The sequence below is a fragment of the Apium graveolens genome, chromosome 6 (assembly GCF_009905375.1).
Source record: "Apium graveolens cultivar Ventura chromosome 6, ASM990537v1, whole genome shotgun sequence".
Taxonomy (NCBI): Eukaryota; Viridiplantae; Streptophyta; class Magnoliopsida; order Apiales; family Apiaceae; genus Apium; species Apium graveolens.
In genome coordinates, this window is record NC_133652.1 from 301963591 (window position 1) to 301970953 (window position 7363).

A 7363-nucleotide genomic window follows, 5' to 3' on the forward strand; every position below is an offset into this window, starting at 1 on the left:
GCCCAGAAATATGTTGGTAACTTTGATTCTTCAAGCATTGTTCTGGCAGCCTCAATTAAAGATCTGTTCTTTCTTTCAACTACCCCATTTTGCTGAGGTGTTCTTGGAGCTGAGAACTCATGCATGATTCCATTTTCTTCACAGAACAGCCTCATTGATAAATTCTTGAACTCAGTTCCATTGTCACTCCTGATATTCCTAACCTTCAGGTCAGGATGATTATTGACTTGCCTGATGTGATTGATAATGATTTCAATTGCTTCATTCTTTGATCCAAGAAAATAGACCCATGAAAACTTTGAGAAATCATCTACAATCACTAAGCAATATCTTTTTCTTGCAATTGACAATACATTGACTGGTCCAAACAAATCCACATGTAGCAGCTGTAAGGGTTCATCAATTGTTGTTTCAAGCTTCTTTTTGAATGATGCTTTCCTTTGTTTGCCTTTCTGACAAGCATCACACAAACCATCCCTTGAGAATTCAACAAGAGGAATTCCTCTTACTAGGTCCTTTTTGACTAGATCATTCATTGTCTTGAAATTCAAATGGGATAGCTTCTTGTGCCATAGCCAACTCTCAACTGAACTTGCTTTGCTGAAGAGACAAGTAATAGATTCTGCATTTGCAGAGTTGAAGTCAGCTAAGTACACATTTCCTTTTCTAACTCCAGTTAGAACCACTTTGTTGTCTTTCTTACTAGTGACAACACAGGCTTCAGAATTGAAGGAAACTGTATTCCCTTTATCACATAGTTGACTGATGCTCAGTAAGTTATGTTTGAGACCATCAACTAATGCAACTTCATCAATGATGACATTCCTTGTTGAAATCAAGCCATATCCCATAGTAAACCCTTTGCTGTCATCTCCAAAGGTTATGCTAGGGCCAGCTCTTTCCTTAAACTCTGTGAGCAGGGAGAAATCTCTTGTCATGTGTCTTGAACAGCCACTGTCCAAGTACCATAGATTTCTTCTATTTCCCTGATTGCTTGATGAACTAACTTCATTTTCCTCAGAATCAGCCATGAGAGCTAAGTTGACATACTCCACATCTTCATTCTCTTCCTCTCCATCAGCTGCCCAATCTTTTTCTTGAGTAATGAAAGCCCTTTCCTTTTGCTTGAGCAGATCAAAATATTTCTTCTTGTAATCTACTTGGTCAAATTTCTTCTTTTCAGAAGTTGGCTTTCTGCACTCACTTGCAAAGTGTCCACTTATACCACAATTGAAACACTTGAACTTTGATTTGTCCACCATGTTCTTATGAGGTTTAGTGGCTCTAGTGTTTTTCTTAAACTTCATCTTTGCAAATCTCCTGGACAGAAATGCAAGATGCTCATCAACACTATCAGAGTCATCTTGACTGGAGTTGTCTTCATTCTCAGCAACTTGCTCTTTTCCTTTGCTTGATTCCTGATATTTTGTACCACCTTTGGAGTTTGATGTAGATCTCACAGTTTCTTGTCTGCATTCCCTCTCATTTTCAGCTACCAATGCAACTGAACTTCCTTTCTTTCTCCCCTTCTCCAATACCTCATCCTGTTCCAACTCTAGTTCATAAGTCTTCAAGATTCCATATAATCTTTCAAGAGTGAAGTCCTTATAATCCTGAGAGTTTCTTAAGGAGACAGTCATGGGTTTCCATTCCTTTGGCAAGGATCTTAAGAATTTAAGATTTGAATCATTCACCTGGTACACTCTACCATACAGCTTCAATCCATTCAACAGCTTTTGGAATCTGTTAAATGTGTCATTTAAAGATTCATTTTCTTCAAAATGAAAATACTCATACTGTTGAATGAGAAGCTGCATCTTGTTCTCTTTTACTTGTTCTGTACCTTCACACAGCAGCTGAACTGTGTCCCAAACCTCTTTGGCAGTTGAGCAATTTATCACATTATCAAACATATCCTTGTCAAGACCATTAAACAAAATGTTCATAGCCTTCTTATCCTTGTGGACTTCTTCTGTGTCTTCCATTGTCCATTCTGCTCTAGGTTTTGGAATGGATTGACCAACAGCAATTGTGGCCGTAGCAACTGTAGCTACTTTGTGGGGAATGTGAGGACCATTCTCAATACAGTTTACATAACCTTCATCTTGGGAGAGTGGATGAAGGTGCATTTTCACCTTCCAGTGGTGATAACTGTCTCTGTCAAGAACTGGGATTTTTACTCCAATATCCTTCTTACTCATCTTTATTAGATTCCAAGATCTTTAAACTCTTTGTTTGTCAAGAGCCTGCTCTGATACCAATTGTTATTTCTAGTGAACTAACAATGAGATTTACAGAAGGGGGGTTGAATGTAAATCTCAAAACTTTTTCAAGTTTTGAGCAGTTTATAAAGACTGTGTGTTCAAGATGAACAAGTGTGTGAATTGCTTTAGGCTGATACAGACAGATATATATTCAAACACAAATGTAAAGAACACAATAAACCTTTAAAAACTTTTCTGGTGGATTTGTTGTTCCACCAGAGATGGTATTTCAGAAATTCTGTGATCTAAGAATTTGATCACAGCTGCATCCTAGTACAAACTAGATAATTTTTCTCTCAAGATTTTTCTAAACAGCTCTGGAAAAATTCTTATCTAATTACTAGCTACTACTTGGTTTATATATTACCAAGTTTACAAGTGAAGACAAGGATATAATAAAATAATAAAGTAAGATCTCCACTTGTTTCTTCTCCAGTTCACTCCAGTACTTTGTTGACTTAATGTCTCTTTATACTAGAGTAGAACGGCTGCTTTTTCTGATGTTCCTGAAATTAGGCTGCCACATTTCAGTTATCTCTGTTCACCCACGTGCCTCTGTTTGTAAGTACAACTACCACTTATCAACGGTTAATCACCAGAACATCCGTTGAAGCTTTCATCCGTTGATGCACTCATCCGTTGAAGGATGTTATTCGTTGAAGCTTTCATCCGTTGATGCACTCATCTGTTGAAGGATGTTATCCGTTGAAGCTTTAGAGACATCCGTTGAAGCTTAGCTTCTCATCCGTTGAAGGTCTTTAAGTCATCCGTTGATACCACTTCATTTATACAAAATTACAAGGCATGAAATATTTACAATTGGCCTTCCTATCTGCATATCTTCTAGTAGCCAACATGACTTATAGTTTCTCTCAACTTCTAAGAATTACATCATAAATACAGAGACTGAAATATGCTATAACACTAGACTTATTTCTAAGTAAAGCTACACCATCAACGGATGGCCAAAGTGGTCTTATCCGTTGAGGCTACAGACACTAGATTTCTACTTAAGTGTTTTGTTTAATATATCATCAAACTAATACATATATATTCCTAACAGCAAGACAAAGTTTTCTCTCATTCTTCTCAATTAAGACTAATTTCAGCAAATGATATGAGCTTAGGGAGTATGGAAAGAGGTCAATGCTCATCCATCAAATCTCCAAAGGCTAGTGTGATTTTTAAACCCAAGAGAAATTATCCAAAGAAATCAGATAAAAATTCATTGGACCTAAGGTATGAAACTCCTAAGCCAGATGAAAAGAAGCTGCTTGGAAGGTCCATTGCTTTCTTCAAAGATCCCAAAGACACAGTGTCAAAGAAAATAATTACTAAGATCTACCGGAATGGTAATTAATCTGTGTAGTCGCTGGACATCCACAGTTTGCAGAGGCTAAGAAAGAAGAAAAGGTGAGGCTCATACAACAACAATATCAAGCTGCCTTAGAAGCCAAGAATCTAGCTAAGAAGACTGCAATCACAGAAGTTGTTATGCCTACTGAGACAACTGAGAATCTGGTTGGAGAAAAGCAAGAAAAACCAAATCAGACAAAAAGGAAGTTTAACTACAAGCTCCATGCAAAGAGGAAGCTAAATTTCAGTGAAGACAAGGAAGAATGCATGGCAACCCAATCTACAACTTCAAGTCAAACAATCTTACCTATATTGAAGGAGGATGAATTCAAGGTTGATCCTAACATTATTTTCCATGGTGAACCAGTAATTCTAAAGGATGAACCCATAGATTGGGATAGCCTGCCTCTTCCTGATCTAATATTCCAATCTTTGCCAAACCAAGAAAGACAAAGAAAAGAGTAGTCAAAACAGCCAAGCCTATCAAACTTCAATCCAAGACAGTGGCCAAACCCAAACCTATTGTCAACAAGGGAGATCAACTCTACATTTGTGACATCAAAGAATTCTCAGACATAAATTTGTATCTGGAAGAGATAGATGAAGTAAGAGCCATTGATGCTTACAAACATCTTCCAGAAAGATTAGTCTTCAGGTACAAGGGTGGAAGAGAGATGACATGGCCACTTCATAAAATTCTCAATGAAGGCTATTCAACTTTGATGATTGTCTTCTCCTCAATCAAGAAAAACTTTGGATTTAAAATAATTGCCAAGAAAATGGTACTAAACAAGATTGAGGAGATAAGGAATAGATGGAGAGGACCAAATGCACTCCCAAGAGTATTGACAATTCCTTTTACTGGAAATAGGGTGCATTTGAGGCCTTACTGGATAATGGAGTTCAAGGATGAGAAATGCATCAGAAGATTCTTCAGACTGGAAGATCAGCTAAAAATCTCTAACAATGAAACTCTCAAGGAGATGCAAGAAAAGCTGGATCAGTCAAATGAAGATGAATTTGAATTCTATAGGAAGCTCCAACACCAGATTGAGGAAAATAATGTAAAGCCAAGAAATAAGTCAAGGCAATCAAGGAAATGATCTAAATTTGCTCAGTCTAAAGGAGCACCTTGAAATTGATCTGTAAGACACTCTACAAATCTTTCTTTGTGAGGATTTTCAAAAAGTTGCAACACTTGTTAATTCTATCTACCAGAAATCTATCTGTATTCATAGGGTATTTTGTTATCATCAAGTTTCTCTTAATTTATGGCTACAATTACAATAGACATAAATTGGGGGAGATTGTTAGAAATATGTTGTGCACTTGATGATATGTTGAACAAAACACTTAGTAGATTTAATTCATTGATATTGTAGCTTTCAACGGATGATCAATTAAACATCCGTTGAAAGAGTAGCTTATGTAATAATGAGTTTAGTAGCACATTCCTGCATATAATAATGCTTTAGTGATCTAGATATTGCAGAATGTTTTAGTCATATTGACTACTAGATTGATATGCAAGATAGGTTGGTTAAATGTAAATATTAGATGCCTTGTAATCTTGTATAAATGAAATGGAGTCCACAACCAAGAAAATAGTTTCAACGGATAATTCATGAAGCTTCAACAGATGATCAACTGAAGTCTCAACGGATGTTCAATCAGATCCTCAACGGATGAACAAATTCAACAGGGCAGTTGATAGTGACTTGACAGTCACATTCGTTGGTTGTATGCAAATGGAAGGTGGCAGCCTAATTCAGGTTTTAGAGAACAAAGAAGCATTCCCTTTTTCATGCTAAACTGAAGATATTCAAAGATTCTGGATTGAGAAATGAAGAAGCATGAAAATTAGACTAGAGACATTTTATCTTATTTGTTTGTCTTTTTGTCATGTATCTTGGTGATATATAAACCAAGAGTAGCAAGTTGAAAAATAACCAAGTTAGTAAGCAATTACCAGAGAAATAGACAAAGCTACATCTGTAAAGAATTTCTCTGTTCTTTGTAAGTTCAACTTGTAAGCAGCTGTGTGCAAACATTGCATCACAGAGTTCTCATATCAATATGTATCTCCGGTGGAAAAGATCAATCCGCCAGAAAGTTTTTAAATACTTGTATTTGATTACTTTGTGCTTTGATTTCAATACTACTTTTATTCCGCACCATTGCTAAATCAAACACAGTTATATATTTATAGAATAACTGTTTTTAAAATTGAAAAGAAGCCAGAATTACATTCAACCCCCCTTTCGTAATTCTTGTCTAGATTGTTTGGGAATAACAAGTATAACTTTAAAATTGCAGCTGTCTTCTTTAACCTCGGTCTATACCATGTCTTCAATTATTCAAATTCTTATGCTTCGAACACTTTTATCTTCAATCAATGCCAATACACTAAAATCTTCTGATGGCACTTTTACACTGAATCTTCAACACTTCCGAAATCCTGAAAGTCTTTAACCTTTATTCTACACTGACGCATGAACATACTAATGAACTTCTTTTATTGACCTGTAAACAGACTTCAAGCCTTCTTCTAATCTTTTAATTCTTTGCATTTGCCTTGTCTGCATTTCTTCCTGATATCTTGTGTAGACATGGTATTATTCACCTGTCATGTTCTAGTGTTGAGTTATCATGTCTACTGTTCATACAGCTTCTTAGTCTTACATGCTAATATTGTTTAAAATTTAGATGTGATTTAATTTTCTAATAAAAAAATCATGACTGAAATCATTTCATTTTGAACGAACAAATACGCTAATCTTCGCATAAAAAACGCAACGAATTAGTAAAAATAACGAGCCAAATATGAGAGATAAAAATATAATTAATTGATTCAAATATAAGCCGAATCGAATCACATGGCTGATATTTATAGATCTTCAGCTCGGATACAGTTCTAATTGCCATTAGCATTATAAACAGTTTATAAATAATGTAGATCATGTTTTATACCAAACAGGCCTTGGTTAAGCCAGTATCTCAATGTCTCTCATTCTATTTTTCTAATTTTCTCAATATTTTGAGTTAATAAATATCAAAAACTACAATTACATTATATTCATCTAAATATATTTTCATTGTTCGTAATATTCTCCTAAAATTTCTATAAAATCTTCCAGTACGATTTTTGAAATCAACTTACCATTATATTCTCTTAAAACTTCTACTTTCTATTTAAATCAACTTACCATCTTGATATTCTCATAAATTTCATTTTTACTAAAATTCCTCCTCTTTCTCCAAAAATCAACTTACTATATTCTATTTTTTAGCCTATGCATTATTACAAAGACGGATATCTATAACATTTATCACCATTAATAATATTCTCATAAAATTTATACGACATCTTTCATTAAGATTTTTAAAATCAAATTTGTCATCATAATATTCTCTTAAAACTTCTAATTTCTCTTTAAATCAACTTAACATCTTCATATTTTTCTAAATTTCCTTTTTAATACCACTTCCCCTCTTTTTTCTTAAAAGCAACTTACTGTATTATTTTTTCTGAAATTTTTCTTTTTAATTTTTAACTTTTGAAATATTACAAACACACGTATCTATAAATATATTTTCTCAATATTTTTAAAAATTGTTATATTATATTATATATTATATAAATTATAGTAAAGGAGAAGACGATGACGGTGATGTGGCACCTCTCATATATATTTTTGTAATTTCTCAAATTTTTATATTATTAAATAGACAAAATTATTATA